The following is a 27,960-nucleotide window of genomic DNA, read 5'->3' on the forward strand; positions in this document are numbered from 1 at the left end:
TTAAGCTACTATGTATCATTTTAAATGAAATATAAATATAAATTGCATATCAATGAAAATTATTGAATTTCATTCTCCTTTGTGTTTAATTAATGAAAAACTAATTATTTTAAATAGATTTTTAATGTCTTTAAAATACTGAATCTACTTGCTACAATGGCTGTTAAAAAAAACTACAACTTTTGAGCAATTTTAGAGCAAATACATAATTATTGAGATATATATCGAATATCATCAATAGGCTGAAAAATATCAATAATTTTTTAAGACATATCGCCCAGCCCTAGGTGTAACCACACTGTTATCCCTGATGTTGTTTTAACCCAAATAAACTGAGTACAATAAACATAAATCTTAACATATTACTCCATTACTTGAGGATGGATAAGGTGAATGATTTTCATTTCTCCTCCTCTTTTAACCTACACCTCAACAGAAGTTCAGCTGACATAAAAAATGTGCTCCTTGAAACAACCAAACTGTCTTTATCCAGAGCAGCCTGTATTTCTCCTGAGGTCACCTGTGGGTTTTTCTTTGTATCCTGAACAATTCTTCTGGCAGTTGGGCTGAAATCTTTCTTGGTCTACCTGACCTTGGTTTGGTATCAAGAGATCCCTGAATTTTCCACCTCTTAATAAGTGATTGAACAGTACTGACTGGCATTTTCAAGGCTTTGGATATCTTTTTATATCCTTTTCCATTTTTTATAAAGTTCCATTACCTTGTTACGCAGGTCTTTTGACAGTTCTTTTCTGCTCCCCATGGCTCAGTATCTAGCCTGCTCAGTGCATTCATGTGAGAGCTAACAAACTCATTGACTATTTATACAAAGACACTAATTGCGATTTAAAAAGCCACAGGTGTGGGAAATTAACCTTTAATTGCCATTTAAACCTGTGTGTGTCACCTTGTGTGTCTGTAACAAGGCCAAACATTCAAGGGTATGTAAACTTTTGATCAGGGCCATTTGGGTGATTTCTGTTATAATTATGATTTAAAAAGGAGCCAAACAACTATGTGATAATAAATGGCTTCATATGATCACTATCCTTAAATAAATGACTGTTTTTTTTTTTTTGCATGATCAGTCATATTTTCAAAATCAATGCCAAAATTTCACAATTTCTGCCAGGGTATGCAAACTTTTCTCATGTAATTAAGGTGCAAGTAAAGTATTTTAATAACTTTCACTTGATGGTTACACCACATGACTCTTTTAAAGTCATTAAATCTTTGTGTGTGTGTGTGTGTGCGCGCATGCAAACGCTAGACATTCTTTTCATAAATTTGTGAAACCAACATGGACAGAGATTAGGCTACATTTCATGAACTTGATATGTAGCTAGATTTTTAAAAAGATTTTACTTTTGTTGTCCCCTTGGAAAACCTTATTTGTCAGTGACACACCTATGAAGTAGTATTGTGAATGCAACTACAACTAGAGGTCGACGAATATATCAGTTTTGCCGATTAATCGGCACCGCTAACAGATTTCTGGAACTATCGGTTGTCAAAAATCCACACCAATAGTTTTTCCCCATTGCGTCTGGTGCTGGAGCAGCTGGGAAGGGTCCGCTGTCATTATACAGTATGAGAGCAGCCCCTAGAGGCTAAATAAAAACTATCACTTCACTGATGCCTTGTGGTGTTTGTTTTGACACGTGAGACTACACTCTGCATGGAGCAGAACACTTCAGATATGGATTTAAAACATCAACAACAAAAATGTATACAGTACACTAAAGTACACGTTGTCATATCATTATAAAGTAATTAATTTGTTGACTAGATGCTGCATTACTAAAGAACAGCAGTATATTTTCCAACAAGGCTGAGAGGATGCTAACATTAAAGCTAACCTCAAGCGGTTAGAACAATGTGACAAAAATACACGCAAGTCCAACCCAAATGTTTAAATGTCATGATTGTTACCATCTATTACCATCTATCTGCATTAGTTTATATTCAGCTGGTCACATTTATGCATTCGTTAGCCAGCTAAGTTGCATATATAAAGCCAGTGACGTGAGAAAGCAAATTAATATCTTCAAGCAGCCGAGAGAAACATATAAACAAATCAGAAACGCATCTGATTTCAATAAAAGAAAGAAAAAATTTATCCTCACTGTAATACAATCACATTCTTGTGCTAAAAAAGGCTAGACACAGCGCAACAAATACAGAAAGCAGGTGTATCAATATGCTTTTAAAGTTCTTCTTAATTAGATACATCATCTAAAAAACAGCGCTCTTGCATGAGACGCTGAATGAACAAAAACAAAGGAAAACAAAACGTTCGTCTAGCACACATTTACATAGAAAAACAAATAGATGGTTGCAAAAGCGTTTGATGTGAACAGCCCCTGGCCTGTGCTCATAGTCTGAGCCGCTTCACCACCGAGTTCAGCCGAATACCACTGCTATCTGTGAATATTGTTACTCTACATACAACTACTGTACTGAATAAAAAACAATGTGGTATTTTTCTCTTATTAAGAAGCTTGAGTCTGGAGTAGTAGGAATCAGTGCAAGTGCAACACCATGTGAACTGCCTATTGAAGCGTTTTCCCCCCTCATTTTACTTTTGACTTAACATCTGAGAATATAGACCGATTAAAACTTTGATTATTTATTTCATTAGTTGAAAATGAAATGCTCTTTTTTTTTTTTTAACAGCCAGGATAGGAAGGTTCTATGCAATAATATAATGGTGCTGAATGGTGTATGTATTTATTGTGTACTCTTGTGGACTAAGGAAATTTAAAAATCAGCTGACTTTAAAATTTATATATTAGTTCATATATATTAATATTTATTTCATTTAAAAAGTACAATACATTTTCATGGTTCGGTCAGTACTGTTTATTTTTGTAATAATGTTCGGCACTATTTTACTTTAAATGTTATTTTTTCATTCCGTATCAATTTTAAAACCTATTGTTGATTAATCGGCAGGTACTGCCCAACTTAGTTATTGGTATCGGTAAAAATCCACTATTGGTCGTCCTCTAACTACAACCTTTGTGCAAGACTTCTCCAAAAATAAAACAGCACGTGGTGTTCAGGAAACAGGGCATGTGAGCGGAGCGGAACGGTGATAATTTCACCCGAGCGGAGAGCGCCTTTTTGAAAATTCCGCTCCGCTCTCTCAGGCCGCTCAGTGCCGCTCGCTCAACCCAGAATGCGCTTCGTGATATGCTGGTTTGGGAATCTGCGAAATAAGCTATAGGCCTGAGGTTATGGAGCTCTAACATTGTTTTAGTGAAGTTGCAAACCTTATTAAACTCAATAAATGCAAAGTATAAATCAAAGTTAAGAACGAGGAAATCGAAAGGGAGTGTGGAGAGACCGTGAAAATGAGCAAATATTCCTTCTGGAATCGTACATGTCACATGGCCAGAGAGCACCATAGGATGTGCTACACGATGGTAGTGCACTAATATTCGATAATACATTAATAGATAAGTTATCTTGTTGTTATGCCATCATGTCAGTGCAGCTGCCAGCTAGATGCAGGCCCGGTTCTGCAGGGTTGCGAACGTTAGAGCACCCTCAACTGAATATGTAAGCTTAATAATACTGTATATTGGCAAAGCATTTTTCCTTGAATCCCGGCGAACACACACACAAAACCAATAAACATGTATGATCTTGCAGTGTCCTAATTTGCAGGCAGAGCATTCTACTTTCATGCCTCTTTTGTACAATTGAACATTTGATTGGTAAAGATTTACGCTCTCACATAGAGAATTTCATAGCGGAATTCTCTCACTTAATCGACGGCCTGTTGCTTTTGATTTCTGGATAGTGGCACACAACTGCTGGTCAGTTTCGCAAAGCCAAATCCACACCTTAACGAGAAGTGAACGTAAAAAAACTGACTCTAGGTTAGTGGTTGCAGATAACATCTCCCGATGTCGCTTGCTGCATTCATACGCAGAGAAATACGCTTTAAATGATTGTACATTAGAAGAAAAAAAACTAATTTGTGAATTAAATCATTTTTATTTGTTTTAGGATCATTAAACATGATTTCATCGAATATATAATGGTCAAAATCTCACTTTATGCAGGACAAATATTTTTTTATTTGTTAAATCCACGGTTAAACCCTGCTGTACATATAAAGAGCACATGCACAACACATGATCGTTTGATGCATATAAAGTCCAGATTCACTTCATGCTGCTTTAAAAATATCAAGAAAAAACAAAGGGGCCACATGATATCTACTAATATAATAATTATTATATAATTAACCACAGTCCTTTATATTGCATACAATTCATACATATAAAATTGTAGGGAATATTAATAAAGCAACAGCACTGAAAAAGAGAAAAACATTCATTCATTCTGGATAAATTAATACACCCTTTAAAACTGAACACAAAATTAGGATGAGAAATTGCTCATTTTAATTTACAGACCTCAAGTCGGATAGCATTAAATCAGAAACCTATTAATGTATCAAATCTACAGTATAATCATTCCGTGGAGACAACTGAATAACAATTATGAATTTCACTTTTACAGTGGTGTGAAAGTGTTTACCCCCTTCCTGATTTCTTATTTTTTTATATGTTTGTCACACTTAAATGTTTCAGATCATCACACAAGTTTAAATATTAGTCAAAGATAACAAGTAAACACAAAATGCAGTTTTTAAATGAAGGTTGTTATTATTAAGGGAAAACAAAATCCAAACCTGCATGGCCCTGTGTGAAAAAGTGATTGCCCCCTAAACCTAATAACTGGTTGGGCCACCCTTAGCAGCAACCACTGCAATCAAGCGTTTGCGATAACTTGCAATGAGTCTTTTACAGCGCTGTGGAGGAATTTTGGCCCTCTCATCTTTGCAGAATTGTTGTAATTCAGCCACATTGGAGGGTTTGAGCATCAACTGCCTTTTTAAGGTCATGCCACAGTATCTCAATAGGATTCAGGTCAGGACTTTGACTAGGCCACTCCAAAGTCTTCATTTTGTTTTTCTTCAGCCATTCAGAGGTGGACTTGCTGGTGTGTTTTGGATCATTGTCCCACTGCAGAACCCAAGTTCGCTTCAGCTTGAGGTCACGAACAGATGGCCGGACATTCTCCTTCAGGATTTTTTGGTAGACAGCAGAATTCATGGTTCCATTTATCACAGCAAGTCTTCCAGGTCCTGAAGCAGCAAAACAGCCCCAGACCATCACACTACCACCACCATATTTTACTGTTGGTATGATGTTCTTTTTCTGAAATGCAGTGTTACTTTTACGCCAGATGTAATGGGACACACACCTTCCAAAAAGTTCAACTTTTGTCTCGTCAGTCCACAGAGTATTTTCCCAAAAGTCTTGGGGATCATCAAGATGTTTTCTGGCAAAAATGAGACGAGCCTTAAATGTTCTTTTTGCTCAGCAGTGGTTTTCGTCTTGGAACTCTGCCATGCAGGCCATTTCTGCCCAGTCTCTTTCTTATGGTGGAGTCATGAACACTGACCTTAACTGAGGCAAGTGAGGCCTGCAGTTCTTTGCATGTTGTTGTGGGGTCTTTTTTGACCTCTTGGATGAGTTGTCGCTGCGCTCTAGGGGTAATTTTGGTCGGCCGGCCACTCCTGGGACGGTTCAATACTGTTCTATGTTTTCACCATTTGTGGATAATGGCTCTCACTGTGGTTCTCTGGAGTCCTAAAGCTTTAGAAATGGCTTTATAACCTTTTCCAGACTGATAGATCTCAATTACTTTCTTTCTCGTTTGTTCCTGAATTTCTTTGGATCTCTGCATGATGTCTAGCTTTTGAAGATCTTTTGGTCTACTTCACTTTGTCAGGCAGGTCCTATTTAAGTGATTTGTTGATTGAGAACAGGTGTGGCAGTAATCAGGCCTGGGTGTGGCTAGAGAAATTGAACTCAGGTGTGATAAACCACAGTTAAGTTATGTTTTAACAGGTGGGGCAAACACTTTTTCACACAGGGCCATGTAGGTTTGGATTTTGTTTTCCCTTAATAATAACAACCTTCATTTAAAAACTGCATTTTGTGTTTACTTGTGTTACCTTTGACTAATATTTAAACTTGTTTGATGATCTGAAACATTTAAGTGTGACAAACATGCAAAAAAATAAGAAATCAGGAAGGGGGCAAACACTTTTTCACACCACTGTACCTGCTGGTACCAGTCCATGATTTCATTATTGCCATAAACGACTCAAACAAACTTTAAAGTTGAAAAGATTGTGGTTTTCTGGGTTGGTTGTGTCACTCGGGTCCAGTTTAAAATGAAAAGCGTATATTTGCGCATATGCGAGTTTCCGTGCCAACGCACATATGTTTTATCCCTTTTAGAGGCATGTTTGAAGACTTGTTTAATGTAAATAATGGTCATTTAGAACTGGAGTTTTTAAGGCATTATTTGAAGATGTTAATGACATATGTGCTAACAGAGAAATATTTGACTGATAACAAATGATAACAGAGGTCTGGTAGACCTGATTATCTAACAGACGTTTTTAAACCAGTCCAAAATAAACAGCGAGATTTTATACACAAAAATACAATCACATAATTTCAGATGTGTACATTACTAATCATTTGATAATTTAATAAATGTCGGCCTATAGTCTATATTTCACCCAGAGGGGCTCCTCAGCCCATGTGGGCAAAGGGGCAGTTGCTCGGGCCAATGTAGCCACCCCCCTGTGTATGTGCTTGGAACCAAGTATACTACAGAGAAATTTAATGTCGGAGCCTGATTTGAGCGAACACTTTTTTACCGGTGAGTCTGAGCAGTACTTGAGCGGAGTGTCCGCTTGGGCTATGAGCGGCTGAGCGGAACGCACGCGCATGGAGCAGGTTATTGAGCAGAGTGTCACACCGCTCCACTTCGCTCACATGCTCTGTCAGGAAAGACACTTTTGGGACTTTTAAATGTCAAAGAGAGGCTTGGTTTGTCCTAAAATAATCAGCTGCCATGTTAACAAGATGCATGAAACCACAATCAAACTCTCGACCTCATATATTAGGCCAAAATGATGCTCAGACTTATACAACACTGACCGTAACAGAGATGATTAGTCAAATGTAAGCCAGCTAGACACCCTGTCCAAAGTTCACAGCTCCTAAAACACAAGTAAGAATGGCACACCAACATGGGGGTCTGGGTAGCTCAGCGAGTACTGACCCTGACTACCACCCCTGGAGTCGTGAGTTTGAATCCAGGGTGTGCTGAGTGACTCCAGCCAGGTCTCCTAAGCAACCAAATTGGCCCGGTTGCTAGGGAGGGTAGAGTCACATGGAGTAACCTCCTCGTGGTTGCGATTAGGGATTCTCGCTCTCAATGGGGCACGTGGTAAGTTGTGCGTGGATCACGGAGAGTAGCATGAGCCTCCACATGCTGTGAGTCTCCGCTGTGTCATGCACAGCAAGTCACGTGATAAGATGCACGGATTGATGGTCTCTGTAGCGGAGGCAACTGAGACTCGTCCTCCGCCATCCAGATTGAGGTGAGTAACCACGACACCACGAGGACCTAGTAAGTAGTGGGAATTGGGCATTCCAAACTGGGAGAAAAAAAAAGAATGGCACACCACTTATCAATAACTCTAAGCATGCATGTTACATATGTAGCCATGAAATGTCCTTGATATGATCTGACTTCATGTACTATTTCATTCCAGAGTCAACACCAGATTCTCTGAGAACATACAAATGACATGCACACTGTTCACAAACTGGTGTCATAAGAAGATGACAGTTTGATTATGAATCCATATATGTTTTATTGAACACTACATGTGCTGCACACAGCTAACAAGCTACTGCTAACACTAGTGGCAAAAACAGTGCTTAGACAAACACATAAATACCATCAATATACAAGTTTATAAACGAATAGAAGCGGAAGTATATAAACAATATTCATTTTATCTCTAGATAAAGTACATTAGAGGGAGGTGTGGTTCATTTTGGCTAGAGCGTGTCCCAACAACCCATGTTTTTCTGATCACATAGTTTATCAATAATACTTAAACATCAATTAAATACACATATATTAACTGTATACTACCTGTCATATGCTTTAAAAGCTTAAATGTCACTTATTTAAGATCCCAAAACACACAGTTCGAGCTAATGATACTCCAGTGACAGCTTAAGTTCACTAAAACAATTAATATTGCTAAGTATTTAAATTCGAGCACTCAGAATTGATGAGTCATTGTGATAGATTACCTTCTGGTTGTGGTTCGGGGAGAGTGCCAGTATGCAGAGCTGATTTGGGTCAGAGAGGCGGTACCGAGTCCGACTCACTTCGTCTCGAGTTTCTTCTTCTTTTAGGGTTTATTGGCGGTTGGTAAACCAGCTTACAGGCGCATTACCGCCACCTACTGAACTGCAGTGTTGATCAGGAGATTAGCCGAGATAGGAAGCCTGTTTCTTTCAAGAATATCATTAACTGGCTGTATATTTGTCGTAATGCTACTCCAAGGATGTTCCTTAACGTGAAGTTAAGCTTCAAATCTAAGTGCTTCTCTTGTTTCCTTCTTTCCTTCTCCTTACATGCTGGATAGATTCTAGTTGATTACAGTGTAAACACAATCCAGTTGGGTGATTACCTATTATATGAAGTGTCTTGTTGAGTCCTGTATGCCCTATTCTGAGATGAGTAACTACTTCTTCCCTTTGGTTTCTACCCATCTCTCTTCCAATACCAACATGGTTTTGAATATTATATAAATGTCTTCCTGTGCAGGAATGAGGCACCCACACCAGTTTGTCCACTCTACATTGAGACAGCAGGAGTAAACTGACACTTGAGGGTGACAGAAAGGGTCGATACTCTTGGTTCTAATGTAATAGAATTTATCTTGAAAATATGGAGGCTATATATATGATAAAAGGATATTATTTTAGTTCTACATTAACAAAATGTGAATCCTTCTGACTTATGACTTTTATAGAACTATGAGGTCTTTATCCCACCAATGAATAATAATAAAAAAAATTTTTTACAAACAACACAACAAAAATGACAGAACTTGATACAGTGCTAAACATTCAAATGCGTTCATCAACTCAACACGACTTGATACTTTAAGAGATGCACCGTACAGGTATTTAATGCTCTCCATCATTAAAGGTGTACTCAGGGTGAACTCAGTAATTTTTTCCTCATTTAAAAAGTTTTATTTCAACAGAAATGAATTATCATTTTGAAACATACTGTACATCTAAAATCATGACTACTTACATGAGATGAAGACTCCAGTCATGTAAATCTGTTTTATTCTACATGGAGAGGGTCCACACGTCATGCCATGTTATGATCACATGACCAGCTTAATACTACTCGCTTAATCTTGGTGACCGTCATGTTATTGGACAATTTCACTCAGGGATTTAATTAATTATGGCTGGCTGTAAATAGTGAATTTCCATAATGACATCTGAAATTGAAAAGGATTGATTTTAAATTATGCTGCATCCAAGCCACTAGGTGTCAGTGTAAGTCCAAGACAACATCAATGAAAACTTACTGAGTGCACTCAGTAATTTTTTCCTAATTAAAACATTTTAACTCCTAAAGACATGAATTGTAATTTTTTAATATACACTGGCGGCCACAAGTTTGGAATAATGTACAGATTTTGCAGTTTTGGAAGGAAATTGGTACTTTAATTCACCAAAGTGGCATTCAACTGATCACAAAGTATAGTCAGGACATTACTGATGTAAAAAACAGCACCATCACTATTTGAAAAAAGTCTTTTTTGATCAAATCTAGACAGGCCCCATTTCCAGCAGCCATTACTCCAATACCTTATCCTTGAGTAATCATGCTAAATTGCTAATTTGGTACTAGAAAATCACTTGAAATTATATCAAACACAGCTGAAAGCTATTCGGTTTGTTAAATGAAGCTTAACATTGTCTTTGTGTTTGTTTTTGAGTTGCCACAATAGACTGGCATGTCTTAAGGTCAATATTAGGTCAAAAATGGCAGAAAATAAACTCATCAGTCAATCATTGTTTTGAGGAATGAAGGCTATACAGTGCTTGAAATTACCAAAAAACTGAAGATTTCATACAAAGGTGTACACTACAGTCTTCAAAGACAAAGGACAACTGACTCTAACAAGGGCAGAAAGAGATGTGGAAGGCCCAGATGTACAACAAAACAAGAGGATAAGTACATCAGAGACTCTAGTTTGAGAAATAGATGCCTCACATGTCCTCAGCTGACAGTTTCTTTAAATTCTACCCGCTCAACACCAGTTTCATGTACAAAAGTAAAGAGAACACTTTTGAAACAGAAAAACAAAAAGAAAAGGTTAGAGTGGGTAAAGAAACACAGACATTGGACAACAGATAATTGGAAAAGAGTGTTATGGATCTTAACCCCATTGAGCTTTTGTGGGATCAGCTAGACTGTAAGGTGTGTGAGAAGTGCACAACAAGACAGCCACATCTTTAGCAAGTGCTACAGGAAGTGTGGGGTGAAATGTCACCTGAGTATCTGGACAAACTGACAGCTAGAATGCTAAAGATCTGCAAAGCTGTCATTGCTGCACATGGAGGATTTTTTGATGAGAACTCTTGGAAAAAATTTTTTATTTTTTTTTTATTTATTTTTTTCAAATTGATAATCAATTAATTGCAGCCTTCATCAGCCAAATAACAAAGGACAATTCATCTGTTCGCACTTCCACAGTTTAATAAGAATGTGAATTCTAAGACTTTAGTCATTTATCTTAAAGTTAATGCAAAAGCTTTTTGTTTAAACATTGGCCTCTAACACTTTACAGTTAAAGGCTGAAATATAACGTTAAAACATGTATTGTGTTCATAAAAATTTTTATAAAAATCAGAGTCATGGTGAACATGTCAAATGAATATGACATTCCAATAAGAAACATGAAACTAAGCAGTAAGGTGGAGATTCAAAACCACCTGTGAAATGAACCGTTGTCCTAATGCACAGCTTGCACAACACTCTTTCAAAACAGCACCTTGGCTCATAAATGTATATCTACAGTATACAGTATATCTAATGTAAATACACATTAAAGATTGTTAACAACAGTTGAAGAGTAGTTTTTTTTTTTTTAAGTAAGAAATGTCATATAATTGATATACTGTATGATAATGTAGTGCCTATGACAATATATTTTGTCATGAAAGTGAGTATGTTATGTAAAAACATGAAAGATTCTGTCCCTTCAAACTATTCACCTCCAACCCAGTACATAAGTCTAAATGCTAATAATAATAACAACACTATTTTTCTTGGGATGAAATAAAGGAATATTCCAGGTTCAATACAAGTTAAGTGTGATAATAAGCAGTTAGACAGTCATTTTCACAAGAATCACTAACAGACCTCTTTATTAGGCTCCGTGATTTATACTCACATAAACGTGGTTTGTTACTACTTTCACAAATGAAGCAAGAACTGTATTGCGTATAAGATTCAATAAACATAAAATCTTTACTGACTTGTTTTATAACTATGTGTAGTTAAAAAAAATGCAGCAATAACTGTTTTTTAAATTACTTTGTTTATTTGTTTTGAATATGAAATGTTTCATAAATTGAACAACCAAATGTTAAAATATACTTCCATTAACATGTCCAAATGTCAAAAATAGTAGTTAAATACCACTGAACATGCAACATGACCTGGTCATGTGATGTAGTATTTTACAGTTTGGAATGTTTGTGGAATAATATCTATTCCATAAATTTTTTTTAAATGGTATTTAGATGTATGTATACTATGCATTCTTTGCACTATTCACTAATTATTAGTCTAACATTCCACTATGAAGTTTATTGCAGTGACCAAATGTACTGTGTTTGTGTTGTTGCATTGTAGGACTCTGTGAGGCAGAAAATACTTCACAGTCTACTTGAGAGAGTGACTAATGCACTGGAACATCAGCCGCTGGACGTTGATTATTTGCAGTTTGTTTGCTGTCAAGAAATTACTGCCATGTCTGTAAACATTTGGATTTCCTAAGAATTAGTAAGTGGTTTGATGCGCTTAGATTCACTAATACAGCAACATAATGAAGCCCAGCATGTGGCAACTGTAGCGGAAATAGAAAGATCACATGGATGTGGACATCCAAGACTCTAATCCATTTTTTGAAGCTTGGATTACCACAGGAAAGCATCAGCAAAATTGTAGGTGTCTCCCATACAACTCTCCATCGTCAGATAAGAGAATGTAATTTGTCAGTTACTTCCCTCTACAGTAGCTGCACGGATAAACAGCTTGATTCCTTGGTGTCTGAAATTAAGAGAACTATGCCAAATGTAGGGAACAGGGTTGTCAGAGGAGCCCTCATTGCCAGAGTACATCGAGTTCAATGGGACAGAATTCATGCATCTATGCATCAGGTTGATGGTCTTGACGTTCTCTCAAGAATGTTCCAGCTTGATTGTGTTGCCTGAAATACTTATTCTGTTCCATACCCCAAGTATCTTGTACATATAGATACAAACTGTAAACTTATAAAGTAATGTCAACTTTAAAGGGAAAGCTATTTGATGACATTGGCATGCACTGTATATTGAGTGTATATTTCCAGCATCAATTATTTCATTAACATTTTGTTATGCTTTGATTGCATATCATAGGACATCATATTTTTTAACATGCTCTGAAATTTTCTCCTTCAAATCAGATACAACATGATTATCTTTGGTGGTGTGGATGGATATTCAAAAAAGGTAAAGCTTTCTTGAACCTACTTTTAGAATTGCAGTATAAATGTGTGGCATAATTTTTGGTGGGAACCAGTAGTAAATGTCTTGGCATGCTTCTGGGCTTTTATATTGTTTGTTTGTTTTTTTAAAGGCTGCATTGTGTACATTTTCAGAGGGAGGGTGTATGCTACAATAGGTGATTTTTTTGTTATTAACATTTTTATTGATTCCATTCATAAAAAAAAAAACCAATAGACACAACATAAAATACAGAATCAGATATATAAATTAAACCCTTCCCCCGAACATCCCCCCCACCTGACACAAACACGTATTACAGTGGTCCAATTATAGCAAAAAATTAGAAACAAAAAAATAAAAATAAAATACTTTCAAAAAGCAGGAGCGCACATACATATCAAACTAAAAATTAAAAATCTAAAATCCATCTCCACTGCCCCTCCCTGAGAACCCTCCAAAAAATCTAAATATCCACCCCACTTCTTATTAAACAAATCCCACTTTCCTAACCTTCTGAAGATTGCCTCCTCAAATGCCGCAACCTTGCTCATCTCCCCGAACCACTCCAGAAACGAGGGTGCCCCAGCCGTCTTCCACCCCCTGAGTATTATTCGCCATGAGCCCTGCAGGAGTACATCCAGTCGACTCCTGCACTGCTGTCTGGTATGTTTACATGATCAAAGCTAGGTGTTGGTCCCAGTCACGCTGATTCTTGCTAGTGAAGATGGCAAGCTGAGTGGCTAGGGTGCGATTGAAATGCTCCACTAGGCTGTCACTCTGCGGGTGAAGAGGGGTGGTATGGGTCTTTCGTACCCCCAACCGCTGACAGACCTCCGTGAACACCTCCGCATGGAAGTTCCGCCCTTGATTGCTGTGGATCTCCCCAGGTACCCTGAACTGGCAGAACATCTCCTCGACTAACTTTCCTGCAATCGTGAAGGCATTTTGGTCAGGAATCGCATACGCCTCCAGCCCTTTTTGGGCAGTGCATAAATTACAGCAATGCACATATAGTTCAGTGTCTTGTCAGCAACCAAGCCAGTGGAACTGAGCCCGCAACCGTTTCAGAGTCTTTGCTATGCCAAAATGACCCATCCCCACCAAGCCATGCACTGCTTTTAGTACTTGTGGCCAGAGGGACCGTGGAACCAACAACTGTAACTGGGACGTTCCATGCCCCGGCGACTGCCAACATCGGTACACTAACCCATCCCGCAAAGCCAGAGTTTCCCATTGCGAATGGTAGGCTTTTACCTCAGGGTCCAGCCGAGCTTCTTACTCCCTCTCCGATCGTTGCCCATCCTCCAGCCAAACCTGCATCCATGCCAGTATGGGGTCCCCCTCCTGGTGCTGCCGTAGTTGTTGGTGGTTAAAAACGGGTTGGTCCTCCTCATTGCTGAATGCTGAATGCTGAATTTTAAATCTGCAATGCCTCCAGCCACCTGGCCCTCTGGATCTTTAAAACTGAAGAGCCAGGTCAGTGATGCATGGTCCATCCGCAACAGGAATTTTAGTCCATACAAATATGGCCGGAAGTGGCGTAGAGTCTGGACCACCACAAGTAGTTCCCTGCGCATTACACAGTAATTCCTTTCAAGATGGATAAAGTGTCTGGCTGTAGTAAGCAACTACTCTTTCTCCATCCTCCCTGACCTGGGAGAGCACAGCCCCAATACCTTCATTGCTGGCGTCAGTGTCCACAATGAATGGCAGGTCTTTACGGGGGTACGCTAGCACCGGAGCTTGGACCAATGCTTGCTGAAGCTTATGGAAAGCCATGGCGCAAGCCTCATCCCAGCAAAAAGGCCTCCCTTTGTCCATCATCTGTCCATGCAGTGGGATGGTGATGGTAGCAAAGTCTTTGAGGAACTGCCAGTAATAGGAAGTTAGACCCAGGAAACTCTGCACCCCAGCAACGTCATTGGGCACGGGCCAGTCTCGTATGGCAGCCACCTTTGTGGGGTCAGTGGCCATGCCAGCAGCACCACGTGACCCAGGTACACTGTTTCTCTACTCAATAGCATGCATTTCTTGGGACTCAATTGCAAACTGGCTCAGCGGATTGCTTCAAAAACCTCCTGCAAATTACACAGTGCCCCATCAAAATCCTGTGCGTGCGCTAGGAGATCATCCAAATAGACCAGACAGCGGCTGCGAGGACTGTCCCGAAGCACCCGCTCCATTAGTCACTCAAACGTGTCTGAAGCGTTGCACAGCCCAAATGGCATAACACAAAACTGCCACAGCCCCTGTCCGATGGTAAATGCAGTCTTTGGTTTAGCATCCGGGGATAGCTCTACCTGCCATTAGCCGCAACAAAGGTCAAGGGAGCTAAACCAACTGGACCCAGCGATATGGTCCGGGTGTCATCTATCCAGGGCAATGGGTATGAGTTCTTCCTCGTGACAGTGTTGAGGCATCAGTAGTCCACACAGAACCACCATGATGAGTCCTTCTTTTTGACAAGCACTGCCGGCGCTGCCCACGAGCTGTCCGAGGGTTCAATAACTCCCGCCTGCTCCATTTCCTGTATTTTATGTTCTGCTGCCAGCTGCTTAGTCAACGCCAGACGGCGTGGAAACAGGCGGATGGGCACTAGCCCTGTATGTCCACACTCCTCATCACGGGCAGCGAAAATGTCAGAATATGTCTCTAATAATCCTTTGAGCTGCTCCCATTGCCATTTTTTCAACCCCTCACTGCTACACTGCCTTAATTTCTGCACAGCCTGGCTGGTTTCTGTTGACGGAGCCCCAGTGGAGACGGGCGGTGCAGGGGTAAAAGATTCGGCTAGCTCGGACTAGCATACCGCAGTGGACATGCTCTGGCACAACCTTGGACTCCATTGCTCAGCCAATAGCCATCCCCCTCCAGCGGTACAACCTCCGTGCATAGCTGGAGTGCAGTACATGGCACATCAATGCATGCTCCAAGGCAGTGCAATAGATCCAGCCCCATTATGCACTCATCCTCAATGTCAGCCAGCCAAACATCGTGCTCGACATTTTCGGTCCCTATCTCCACTTGAACTGCCTTTTTCCCTTGGAGCATGGCTCTCATACCAGTCACCATCTGCATGTACTTTGCCGTGGAAGCCCAGCTGGCAGGCTGCAGGCCTTTGGTGCCCAGTAGGACACCCGTGCGGACAAGAGAGATGGTAGAGCCGGTATCCACAAGGGCGCGGCAGAGGTTACCGTCCATAGTGCATGAAATGTAGAGGCCTTAATCCTGACCCAAAATTGTGTATTTCCCATGGAGGGGGGTAATGGGTGAGGTGAGCAGCTATCCCTCCTCCCAGTCACTTTCCTCTAGTTTCCAATGGCGCTGGAGGGCGAGGTGCTGGCGCCAGGCAGTTCAAAGCCACGTGTCCCAGCTCACCACAACGATAACAGGGCTCCCGCCGGGTGTCTCGCCTCTTCGTTCCAAAGGAGGGTTGGGCAATTTCCGTCAGCGTAGCCGTTCGCAGACTTTCTTGGTTCCCTCATTGCCATCCTCGCTGGAGTACCCAGCTTGACGCACCCTCACAGGAGGAGTCTGCCATCCCACTTCTGACACCAGTGTAACACCACATATGGATTTTGGGGTTCAGCAAAATCTTTATTGACATCACCAAGATGGAATACTGGCAGACTGATTAACACGTATGAGCTTTTAAATCTGTTTCATATCACAGTTTAAGCTAAGCACATATAACTCACAACAGCACCTAACAAAAAGCACTACACTTCTACTGGGTGGTGAGGGTAAATACCCACAATCCTTTGCAATGTGAACAGCCAATCAGAACTAAGAACAAAGTTAAGCTGGGATGCTACAATATGGTATTCCCTAGCTTCTCTAGTTCATAATTTGTGAAAACGGGCAGTATATTATTAATATACAAATGAAATACTGTTCGTTATTATCTAGCTAGAATAAAAATGTTTGTGAATTGCTGTGTTGGAGTCTCCCAGAGACTCACTACAGCAGTGTTTTCAAAACTGGGGTCCGTGACGATTTGCAAGGGGTGCCACAGAATCTCTGATCATTTTAATAATTTTATAGCCTATTGTGACCAGACTTCCAGATTAAATAGGGACAGTCCTGATTTTATAAGCCATGTCCAGCATCCCCGACAGTTACAGCTGGGATGCTATTTCTCCCACTAATTAACCTTAACGTGTTTAGTTTGATTGTCATAAACATTTTAAATGGACACCGCTGTTATTGGCGCTTTTTCTAATCCGAGAATTAGATCTAGTAGGTTCAGAGACAAATAATAAAATATCATCTGCATAAAGCAGAAGCTTATGCGCCACACCTCCCGCCACCACCCCTGGAAAATCATCCTCCCCCCTTATCACGGCTGCTAATGGTTCCAGGGCAAGACAGAACAATAAAGGGGAAAGAGGGCCACCCTGCCGAGTGCCCCCATCCAGAGTAAAATAATCTGAAATTAATCCATTTTTTGGTACCGCTGCTACAGGGTGTCTATAAAGTAACTTAATCCAACCAATAAATGTACTCCCGAACCCATACATTTCCAAAATCTTAAAAAGATAATCCCATTCTACCATATCAAACGCCTTTTCGGTGTCAAGTGAGATGGCAGTGACCGGAGATTGATCATTCGCTACTGACCAGGTGATATTGATGAGATGCCTGATGTTATCAGAAGAGCTACGGCCCTGAATAAACCCCACCTGATCTATATGTATAAGAGATGTCATAACCTTACTTAATCGGTTAGCCAAAGTTTTTGACAATATTTTTACATCTAGTTGGATCAGGGAGATTGGACGGTAACTTTTACACTCGCTTAGATCTTTGTCCTTTAGCATTTGTCTGTAGCATAGGATCTAAAAAATTCTGCGGCAAAACCATCTGGCCCCGGAGCCTTGCCAGTAGGTAGGGACTTAATTACCTTGTCAAGCTCCTCCAAGGTTATCTCAGAATCAAAAGAGTTTTTTTTGCTCAGTCATCAGTTTAGGGAGATCTAATGGTTCCACAAAGTTTCTAATATCTTCATCAGTAGATGAAGACGTGGAACTATAGAGATCAAGGTAGAATTCTTTAAAAGCATTATTACATTTATGCATTTGGCAGACGCTTTTATCCAAAGTGACTTACAGTGCCCTTATTACAGAGACAATCCCCCTGGAACAACCTGGAGTTAAGTGCCTTGCTCAAGGACACAGTGCTTACCAGTTCAGTGCTTTAGTCCACTATGCCACCACCACTCCAGCATTATTAATATCAATGGCTGAGGTAACAATTTCACCACCAGCAGATTTCACTGAGGGAATGATAGAAAGAGACTCTCTCTGCTTTATATATCTAGCCAAAAGCTTCCCTGTTTTGTCACCCGACTCAAAGTATGACTGTCTTGCCCTGAATAACCAAAACTCCACTTTCCGTGACAAAATAGTATTATATCTATATTTCAATCGGGTCAGTTCTCTGAGGCCATCAGCTGTCATATGGCACTTTAGCTCTGCCTCTGCACTTTTAATATTCTCTTCCAACTCCACGAGTTCTCGTGCTTTGGATTTTTTGATGAATGAGGCATATTGTATGATCCGACCATTAAGAACCACCTTAAGTGCCTCCCAAGCCACGCCCACAGAGGATACTGAGGACCAGTTGGTCTCCATATAAACACTGATTTCAGTCTTTAACATTTGTTGGAAATCAGGATTTAGTAAAAGGGACACATTAAGGCGGCAACTATATTGGCAATATTTCCAATTGAGCAATCAACAACAGATGAAATGAGGGATTTGGATATATATAAAAAAATCTATTCTAGAATAAATCTTATGGACTGATGAAAAAAATGTATAGTCCCTACCAGATGGGATCAAATGTCTCCAAATATCTGTAAGACCAAGATTTTTACACATCCTGTGAAGCGTCAATGTTGCCCTAGGGGGTTTACACACTTTTGCTTCACTGTGATCAAGGACTGAGTCCATCAAAAGATTAAAGTCTCCTCCCAATATTATATCATGAGGGGTGCCAGCGGTTTGCAACATCCCTTCAAGATCTATAAAAAAGCCCTTATCATCAGCATTAGGTTAGGTTATATTAGCCAAAATCAAACTTTGCCCTTGAATTTCAGCTAAAACAATAATGACTCTCCCTAATTTATCTTTAGTCTGTTTGAAACATTTGAATTGTAAATGTTTATTAATCAATATAATGACTCCCTTGCTCTTACTTGAGCCAGCACTAAAAAAAACATGTCCACCCCATATCTTCCCAAATTTTTCAGCTTCCTGTGGGGAGAGATGTGTTTCTTGAAGAAACACTATATCATATTTCTTACATCTAAGAAAAGTAATAACCTTCCTTCTTTTTATGGGGTGCCCCAACCCATTTACATTCCATGTGGAGAGAGATAGTATACTCATATTAACATTTGACATTTTGATATAGTAGAAAAAATTAATTGTGTGTCAAAAACAACATTATACAGACCACATTGTTTCACATTAGTGAAACAATCAAACCCCAAACTTCCCCCGAACAAAACAAACAGAAAAAAGAAAAACGTGCGCATTAACCCCGCGCACAAAAGCGCCAACCAGCGACAATCCCTCTAAACCCAAAAGGTCCATGAACACCCACGAGCCCCCACAACAACTTTGCCATTGGATTGCTCAATTTTGCCTCACAAATTTGTGAGGCAAAATTACATAACAGAAAATATTTTGTAAAATAAACCCCAGCCAATAGGAAGAATGAACACAAAGAATGTGTTGATTCAGTCACAGAACTGTCTCAAAGGTGTGATCTTCCACAAAACAAATTCCAGCTGATATAAAACTGTTCAGATATGTTCAGTGAGCCGGCTGTTATGAGTTCAACGGATGACATAATCATTCCAATGTCCCATAAAAATACTCAACAAAACAAAGTACAGTCAGCAGGAGGAATAATTATGAAGAACGAACAGATTAATCCACAGCTGTTCCAAAGGAGTGTTATTCAATAGAACAAGCTCCAGCCGCTAGGCGGAACCAATACCAAAAGAAACAAAACCGACATCCCCGGATGTTCGAGTCAATTCACTCGGAGGCTGCATAAAAGTATATACCATGACATACACAATCCATCAACTTTATAAAAGACATCCTTGGTGTGAGCATGTAGATATTTTGCGGTCATCCGTAGTCTCCACTCTCAAACTGGCCAGGAACTTCAATGCAAAAGAAATCTTTCGTCAATGCAAAAGTTTCTTTAAGAAAAAGTGTTATTCACAAAACAAACTCCAGCCACTTGGCGGAGCCAACGCAAAAAGCAAAAAGAAACCAAAATGACACCCAGCTTCCTCAAAAGCCAGAGTAAGTACAGCGAGTCGACCCACTCACATGAGAAACACTCAATGGTTTGCTCACCCATTGATTCAATAAAAGACATTGCCTGATTGGGACATGTAAATACTTTGCGACCGTCCTTCGTTTCTATTCTCAGTTTGGCCGGAAACATCAGAGCAAAAGTGATCTTTCGCTGATGTAAGAGTCTGTCGGGGCTTTCATCCTGAACACGTAAGTGTCTTTTAATGTCTCTATAGCCTGAGGATTTTGACTTCTTTGCCATGTTTTGCGTCAAAGAGCAAATGTGTAACTGGGTGTATCAAATTTCACCAGATTATAACATGAAAATAATTAGAAATTTGCAAAGTGCGCAGAGCTCGTCGCTCACACGTCTGCTTCTTGCATGGCATCATGTGACCCCCCCCCCATATTATGCTAATTTACAGGATCATGATTTTATTTTGGGGGTCTACTAGAATAGGTTTACATGCTTTAATGTTCAAAAAACATTATTTTTCTCATACTGTACATTTCTGCTAAACCTATTTTCATCCTCTGGCTCAAACGCTCTGATTTAGGTCCTGTCTCTTTAAAGCCCCCCTTTCTGAAAAGCCCAGTCTGCTCTGATTGGTCAGCTGGCATAGTCTGTTGTTATTGGTCATCTGCGTAGAGCGTGTGTTGGAAATGTAATGCCCCTTACCATAACTGAGGCTGTGTCTCGTTTGAAGGCTGTGTCCTTCGGAGGTCGCATTTTGGTCGCATACGTCATCGAGGTTGTCTCATTTCAGAAAAGTGAGTAGGACACTCCTAATGCAGCCTTTGAATGTGACCTTCTTTCATGGGAATTCGGAGGATGCATGAGGTGTATCCTTCATGGGCACACACAATTCTTTGCTTCGATGGAAATGAACATCATTTGTCTACAAAAATGAAACAAATTTGCCTGAAAATATGATGTATAAAACGCAAGTAATGGTAATTCCCAAGTTGAAGTACCTCAGTAGATGGGTGCAGAGTATATAATATGTATCTTTATAGTAATATATAATTACAATAAAGTATTAGACTAAAATTACACTTGTAAAATCTGTTTTCTTTTCTCTCTACATCATTATAACTCTCCTAAAATGTACCTCATACACTGCCTTCCAAAGTAACTTTGTTCCCTTGTCACTCAAAGCGCTTGCGCTTGTAAAAGAGTAGCTTGCTGTCATAGCAACCATCTTACATTCTGTTTCCGTTTGTCCTACGAAGGCCATCTCATTTAAACAAGGCTTGTTTAAAGGAGAACGCTTGGTATTCTGTAGCTTTCAAAGGACGTGTCCTAGCAAGCACACATGCCTTCAAAATGAGACACAGCTTGAGTTTCAGGCTTCCTTAACAGCTTTAAACACCATTGTAACTACGGTAACAATGGCGTCGGTTTTTGCCGTACCAGTTTGAGTCCGATAATGAACGTTTGTAAGAACAAGCTAATCAACCCAAACCACCTTCGCAAGTACGACTTGAGCAGAATGTTTCATAGTGGTAAGTTTTACTTTGTAGCTTTCTTACATGTACACTGTTGATTATTGTGAACCTAACAAAGCTTCAAGTAAAAGACACATAGTTCATCTAAGTTAGTCATCTTTTGCTGGCATGAGTGTAGCTGAAATTTTTTCGCCCAAGCTATGAACGGAGAACAGAGGCTTACTCCCGGTTAGTGAGCAAGTTAGCCGTGGACTGCCGTGGATAGCAGTCGTAACATTACAGCTTGTAATTATACAATTATATAAGACTCTTGAGATCGTCCATTTTGTTACACAGTTTTTGGTAAAGCCAGCCCACAGCTGTATAGTAAACCCTTACCAAAACAATAACATTACATAGCAAGTTAGCCGAGCACTACTGTGGATTGCAGACATAAAATTATCGTTTGTAAAAATAAATCCATCTCCACACTTGATCACTATTCATGATAGTAAGAATGACAAACAATCAGCATAATTCTACACAATTGTAGGTAAAAGTGGGCCCGCAGCTGATTAGTAAAACTATTTCGACACAATAACATTAGCTAGCAGGTTAGCAGAGGCCTACAGCTCTGCACTGGGTGTAAACTGTAGCTACAACACAAAACTCTGCATTTGAACTCTCAGTAGCAGATAAATCAACAAATAATCAAGCATAATTACAGGTTGTGATCCTGAAGCACCAGATTGTCCCAACAAAGTGGGAACTGCACCATCTTTCAAGAGTAACTGTCTTGAAAATCTGGCATTGGTTGTGGTTGTACTGCTGAGGAATAATGGTAAAAATATATTTTAACCACTGCTACTTCAATTCGTCTGCCTTTGGAAGTCCAAACAAAGAGGTTTTGCTTTTGCAGTGAAGAAAACAGCATCTTCTCGACATGGCGACAACACTAACCCAACTCATCCTGGCCTCAGCTATAACTACGTTTGTTTGAGGGCGGGTCAAAGTAGCCCTTAGGCGGGCATTATGCAAATGTGTTACATAGTGATATAGATACTTTACGGAAGAAATGGCAAGACTACAAACCAGCCGTTTCATGTAGTTCTTGAGCAGTGTTGTCTGTGGGAGAGAATAACTCCCTTTTGCGTGGAATTTGTTCTTTGTAACTTTGCAGACCTTTTACACGTACAAACTGCTATATTACATATTAAAGGAAAGGTAAAATTCCAAAAATCATAGGGCTTCTTTAAAATCCAGTTGTGCTCAAAATTTTGCATACCCTGGCAGAAATTGTGAAATTTTGGCATTGATTTTGAAAATATGACTGATCATGCATTAAAAGTCTTTTATTTAAGTATAGTGATCATATGAAGCCATTTATTATCACATAGTTGTTTGGCTCCTTTTTAAATCATAAGGATAACAGAAATCACCCAAATGGCCCTGATCAAAAGTTTACACACCCTTGAATGTTTGGCCTTGTTACAGACACACAAGGTGACACACACAGGTTTAAATGGCAATTAATGCTTAAATTCCCACACCTGTGGCTTTTAAAATTGCAATTAGTGTCTGTGTATAAATAGTAAATGAGTTTGTTAGCTCTCAAGTGGATGCACTGAGCAGGCTAGATACTGAGCCATGGGGAGCACAAAAGAACTGTCAAAAGACCTGCATAACAAGGTAATGGAACTTTATAAAAATGGAAAAGGACATAAAAATATATCCAAAGCCTTGAAAATGCCAGTCAATACTGTTCAATCACTTACTAAGAAGTGGAAAATTCGGGGATCGCAAGCCAAGGTCAGGTAGACCAAGAAAGATTTCAGCCACAACTGCCAGAAGAATTGTTTGGGATACAAAGAAAAACCCACAGGTAACCTCAGGAGGAATACAGGCTGCTCTGGAAAAAGATGTTGTGGTTGTTTCAAGGAGCACAATATGATGATACTTGAACAAAAATGAGCTGCATGGTCGAGTTGCCAGAAAGAAGCCTTTACTGCGCCAATGCCACAAAAAATCCCGGTTACAATATGCCCGACAACACCTTGACATGCCTCACAGCTTCTGGCACACTGTAATTTGGAGTGATGAGACCAAAATAGAGCTTTATGGTCACAACCATAAGCACTATGTTTGGAGAGGGGTCAACAAGGCCTATAGTGAAAAGAATACCATCCCCGCTGTGAAGCATGGTGATGGCTCACTGATGTTTTGGGGGTGTGTGAGCTCTAAAGGCACGGGGAATCTTGTGAAAATTGATGGCAAGATGAATGCAGCATGTTATCAGAAAATACGGCAGACAAGTCGCATTCTTCTGCACGAAAGCTGCGCATGGGACACTCTTGGAATTTCTAGCATGACAATGACCCTAAGCACAAGGCCAAGTTGACCCTCCCGTGGTTACGGCAGAAAAAGGTGAAGGTTCTGGAGTGGCCATCACAGTCTCCTGACCTAAATATCATTGAGCCACTCTGGGGAGATCACAAACGTGCGGTTCATGCAAGACGACCAAAGACTTTGCATGACCTGGAGGCATTTTGCCAAGACGAAAGGGCAGCTATACCACCTGCAAGAATTTGGGGCCTCATAGACAACTATTACAAAAGACTGCACGCTGTCATTGATGCTAAAGTGTGCAGTACATAGTATTAAGAACTAAGGGTATGCAGACTTTTGAACAGGGGTCATTTCATTTTTTTCTTTGTTGCCATATTTTGTTTTATGATTGTGCCATTCTGTTATAACCTACAGTTGAATATGAATCCCATAAGAAATAAAAGAAATGTGTTTTGCCTGCTCACTCATGTTTTCTTTAAAAAGGGTACATATATTATCAATTCTCCAAGGGTATGCAAACTTTTTAGCACAACTGTATATATTAGTGTGTGTAGTATTGCTAAAAATTTGAGGACAAAATACATCATGATGCATTGAAAATCGTTTCATAATCGAATCGTTACCCTCTGAATCTTAATCGAATCGAATTGTGAGGCCAGTGAAGCTTCACACCTCTACTATGCCACCATTCTCACAACATAAACAGCAATTACAACACATATGCAGATTAAGTTTGGGGTGCCTTGAAAAAACCTATAAAGGGATGCATTGGTTTCAAAAAGTTTTGGAACCACTGCACTACAGACTTAGCATCGTTGTTAGTAAGCATGTGAATTTTTCACCATGGCAGTCATTTGTTATTTGCATACTGGTTACAATCCAGGGATGAGCGTCTCTGGCGGGATGTTTCAATGTGTGTCACGATGGTGTACTATGACATTCTACATCATCTTGAGGACTATAGACTTCTTGATTTGAGCAACTTCACCCACCCCTTCTGCTGTTATTATGTTTATTTACCTTGCATACAAGCCAGTCTTGATGTTTTCAGGGATGCGTGGGATTACCATTCGATGAGGACAGAGATCAACCTAACCCCAAATCAGCTATGGGGATTTGGACAGTATCGGAATCTAATCAGTGATCCTGTGATTATTTTCCCTTATCCATAACTGTATGCAAATCAGTTTTTCCTGATGGCGCTGTCTTTTGAAAAAGAGTTTAGAGAGGGACAGTCTAAAAAAGTCAGAAATCACAATCATATTTACAGATATGTTTTTTGTTTACCTATAGATGCAGAAAGCAGGTTCGTTTGCGGTTTATCTGGAGGAAAATGGAGATGATGAAGATGCACACATCGGGGTCAACATGCCTGCAATTCTTAGGCCGCAACTCACAAATGAACAAATTGAGCAGCTCATGGCACAAATCGACCCACTGTAGGAGTCTGATTCATTTTGTGTCGATATATACCTTCGCACTCTCACATTTGTGCAGACTTTGGTTGAAGAAAACTTAGTTTGAAAATACGTTTCATTGCATTTTTTATCTTGGGTTAAGGATTACTTTACCAAATGAGAACAAGACCGTAAATGTTAACAAACACTTTTTGTTTACAACACACATCTTGTATTTTAAGATGCTTCATTTTTATTAGATTCACCTTAAAACCTCCTCCAGTACCATATAATCGTCTATTCTGTATATGGGTTTACCACGGATATGTAAAAACTGTCAGAATATTATGTTTAAAACTGCTGTATTGGATTTTTTGAACATATACAATAAAAAGCAAAGAAGACAATGACATTTGAACAGCAAAAATGTTATGTTATTCCTTTAAGCATTTCATTTCTATTTGTTTATTTTTATTGTAGACAATTAACCTCTTATTTCAAACCTAAATTATATAAATTAACGAATCCACTAATTCTATGTGCAGGAAGCACAATGTGTAACAAAGAACTGGAGATGCAGTTTTATACATGCAGATGTATATATATATATATACAGGTGCATCTCAATAAATTAGAATGTCGTGGAAAAGTTCATTTATTTCAGTAATTCAACTCAAATTGTGAAACTGGTGTATTAAATAAATTCAATGCACACAGACTGAAGTAGTTTAAGTCTTTGGTTCTTTTAATTGTGATGATTTTGGCTCACATTTAACAAAAACCCACCAATTCACTATCTCAAAAAATTAGAATACATCATAAGACCAATAAAAAAAACATTTTTAGTGACTTGTTGGCCTTCTGGAAAGTATGTTCTTTTACTGTATATGTACTCAATACTTGGTAGGGGCTCCTTTTGCTTTAATTACTGCCTCAATTCGGCGTGGCATGGAGGTGATCAGTTTGTGGCACTGCTGAGGTGGTATGGAAGCCCAGGTTTCTTTGACAGTGGCCTTCAGCTCATCTGCATTTTTTGGGTTCTTATTTCTCATTTTCCTCTTGACAATACCCCATAGATTCTCTATGGGGTTCAGGTCTGGTGAGTTTGCTGGCCAGTCAAGCACACCAACACCATGGTCATTTAACCAACTTTTGGTGCTTTTGGCAGTGTGGGCAGGTGCCAAATCCTGCTGGAAAATGAAATCAGTATCTTTAAAAAGCTGGTCAGCAGAAGGAAGCATGAAGTGCTCCAAAATTTCTTGGTAAACAGGTGCAGTGACTTTGGTTTTCAAAAAACACAATGGACCAACACCAGCAGATGACATTGCACCCCAAATCATCACAGACTGTGGAAACTTAACACTGGACTTCAAGCAGCTTGGGCTATGAGCTTCTCCACCCTTCCTCCAGACTCTAGGACCTTGGTTTCCAAATGAAATACAAAACTTGCTCTCATCTGAAAAGAGGACTTTGGAACACTGGGCAACAGTCCAGTTCTTCTTCTCCTTAGCCCAGGTAAGACACCTCTGACGTTGTCTGTGGTTCAGGAGTGGCTTAACAAGAGGAATACGACAACTGTAGCCAAATTCCTTGACACGTCTGTGTGTGGTGGCTCTTGATGCCTTGACCCCAGCCTTAGTCCATTCCTTGTGAAGTTCACCCAAATTCTTGAATCGATTTTGCTTGACAATCCTCATAAGGCTGCGGTTCTCTCGGTTGGTTGTGCATCTTTTTCTTCCACACTTTTTCCTTCCACTCAACTTTCTGTTAACATGCTTGGATACAGCACTCTGTGAACAGCCAGCTTCTTTGGCAATGAATGTTTGTGGCTTACCCTCCTTGTGAAGGGTGTCAGTGATTGTCTTCTGGACAACTGTCAGATCAGCAGTCTTCCCCATGACTGTGTAGCCTAGTGAACCAAACTGAGAGACCATTTTGAAGGCTCAGGAAACCTTTGCAGGTGTTTTGAGTTGATTAGCTGATTGGCATGTCACCATATTCTAATTTTTTGAGATAGTGAATTGGTGGGTTTTTGTTAAATGTGAGCCAAAATCATCACAATTAAAAGAACCAAAGACTTAAACTACTTCAGTCTGTGTGCATTGAATTTATTTAATACATGAGTTTCACAATTTGAGTTGAATTACTGAAATAAATGAACTTTTCCACGACATTCTAATTTATTGAGATGCACCTGTATATATATATATACACGTGAACTAGTCCTAGGTTTTTCACTCAACCTCGACAAAACCAGTGTAGTACAATTCTCTGAACTTCTAGATAAATAATTATAAAAAAAACGTTTTTATTTAGAATGGCTATAATAGGGTAATTTTTACATATGGGTGTGGCTTAAATTGCCCAAAGCCAATAACTCTTAAACAAAGGCTCCGATTTAAATCACATTTAGTACACAAATGAAACGTGATTCCAAACAAGCATGCAACATTTGGTGTGGATCAGACAATAGATGGCGCTATAACAGTCAGTCATGTTAAAAAAAAAAAAAAAAAAAAACACTAAATCTCTATGGTTGTTTACATGTGAGCACTGAAAATTATACTGCTCTGTCTATATTTCAGGTGCTTATCAGAATAATTCTTAAAATCTTGTAACACATGCACTTAAAGGCCATATGCTGCACGAACCCCGGTAATTGCTGATTGCAGCTGTATTTACAACTGTCTGAAATACATTTACAGATATCTGAAATACCAAATCTAACAAGTTGAAATACATTTACAGATATTAAAA

The 27,960-nt window shown here is 39.5% G+C and overlaps 1 protein-coding gene across 5 annotated transcripts in view; it reads right to left on the reverse strand.

Moving 5' to 3' along the window:
• The window catches only part of LOC127413334 (mitochondrial nicotinamide adenine dinucleotide transporter SLC25A51-like), a 207,697-nt gene that overhangs the window by 7,336 nt on the left and 172,401 nt on the right, over positions 1 to 27,960 (reverse strand). The window contains exons 1-2 of one of the 5 annotated variants that reach the window (XM_051650393.1): positions 8,214 to 8,565; positions 7,165 to 7,543 (exon numbers count right to left, since the gene is read on the reverse strand). The exons of 2 other annotated variants lie outside the window; for them this stretch is intronic. The gene's annotated coding sequence lies outside the window, so the exon portion shown is untranslated. Of the gene's footprint in view, positions 1 to 7,040; positions 7,083 to 7,164; positions 7,544 to 8,213; positions 8,566 to 27,960 lie in introns of those variants that run through there. 2 more of the 5 variants (XM_051650391.1, XM_051650394.1) reach the window with 2 other exon arrangements.

Source organism: Myxocyprinus asiaticus, chromosome 22 (assembly GCF_019703515.2).
Source record: "Myxocyprinus asiaticus isolate MX2 ecotype Aquarium Trade chromosome 22, UBuf_Myxa_2, whole genome shotgun sequence".
NCBI lineage: Eukaryota > Metazoa > Chordata > Actinopteri > Cypriniformes > Catostomidae > Myxocyprinus > Myxocyprinus asiaticus.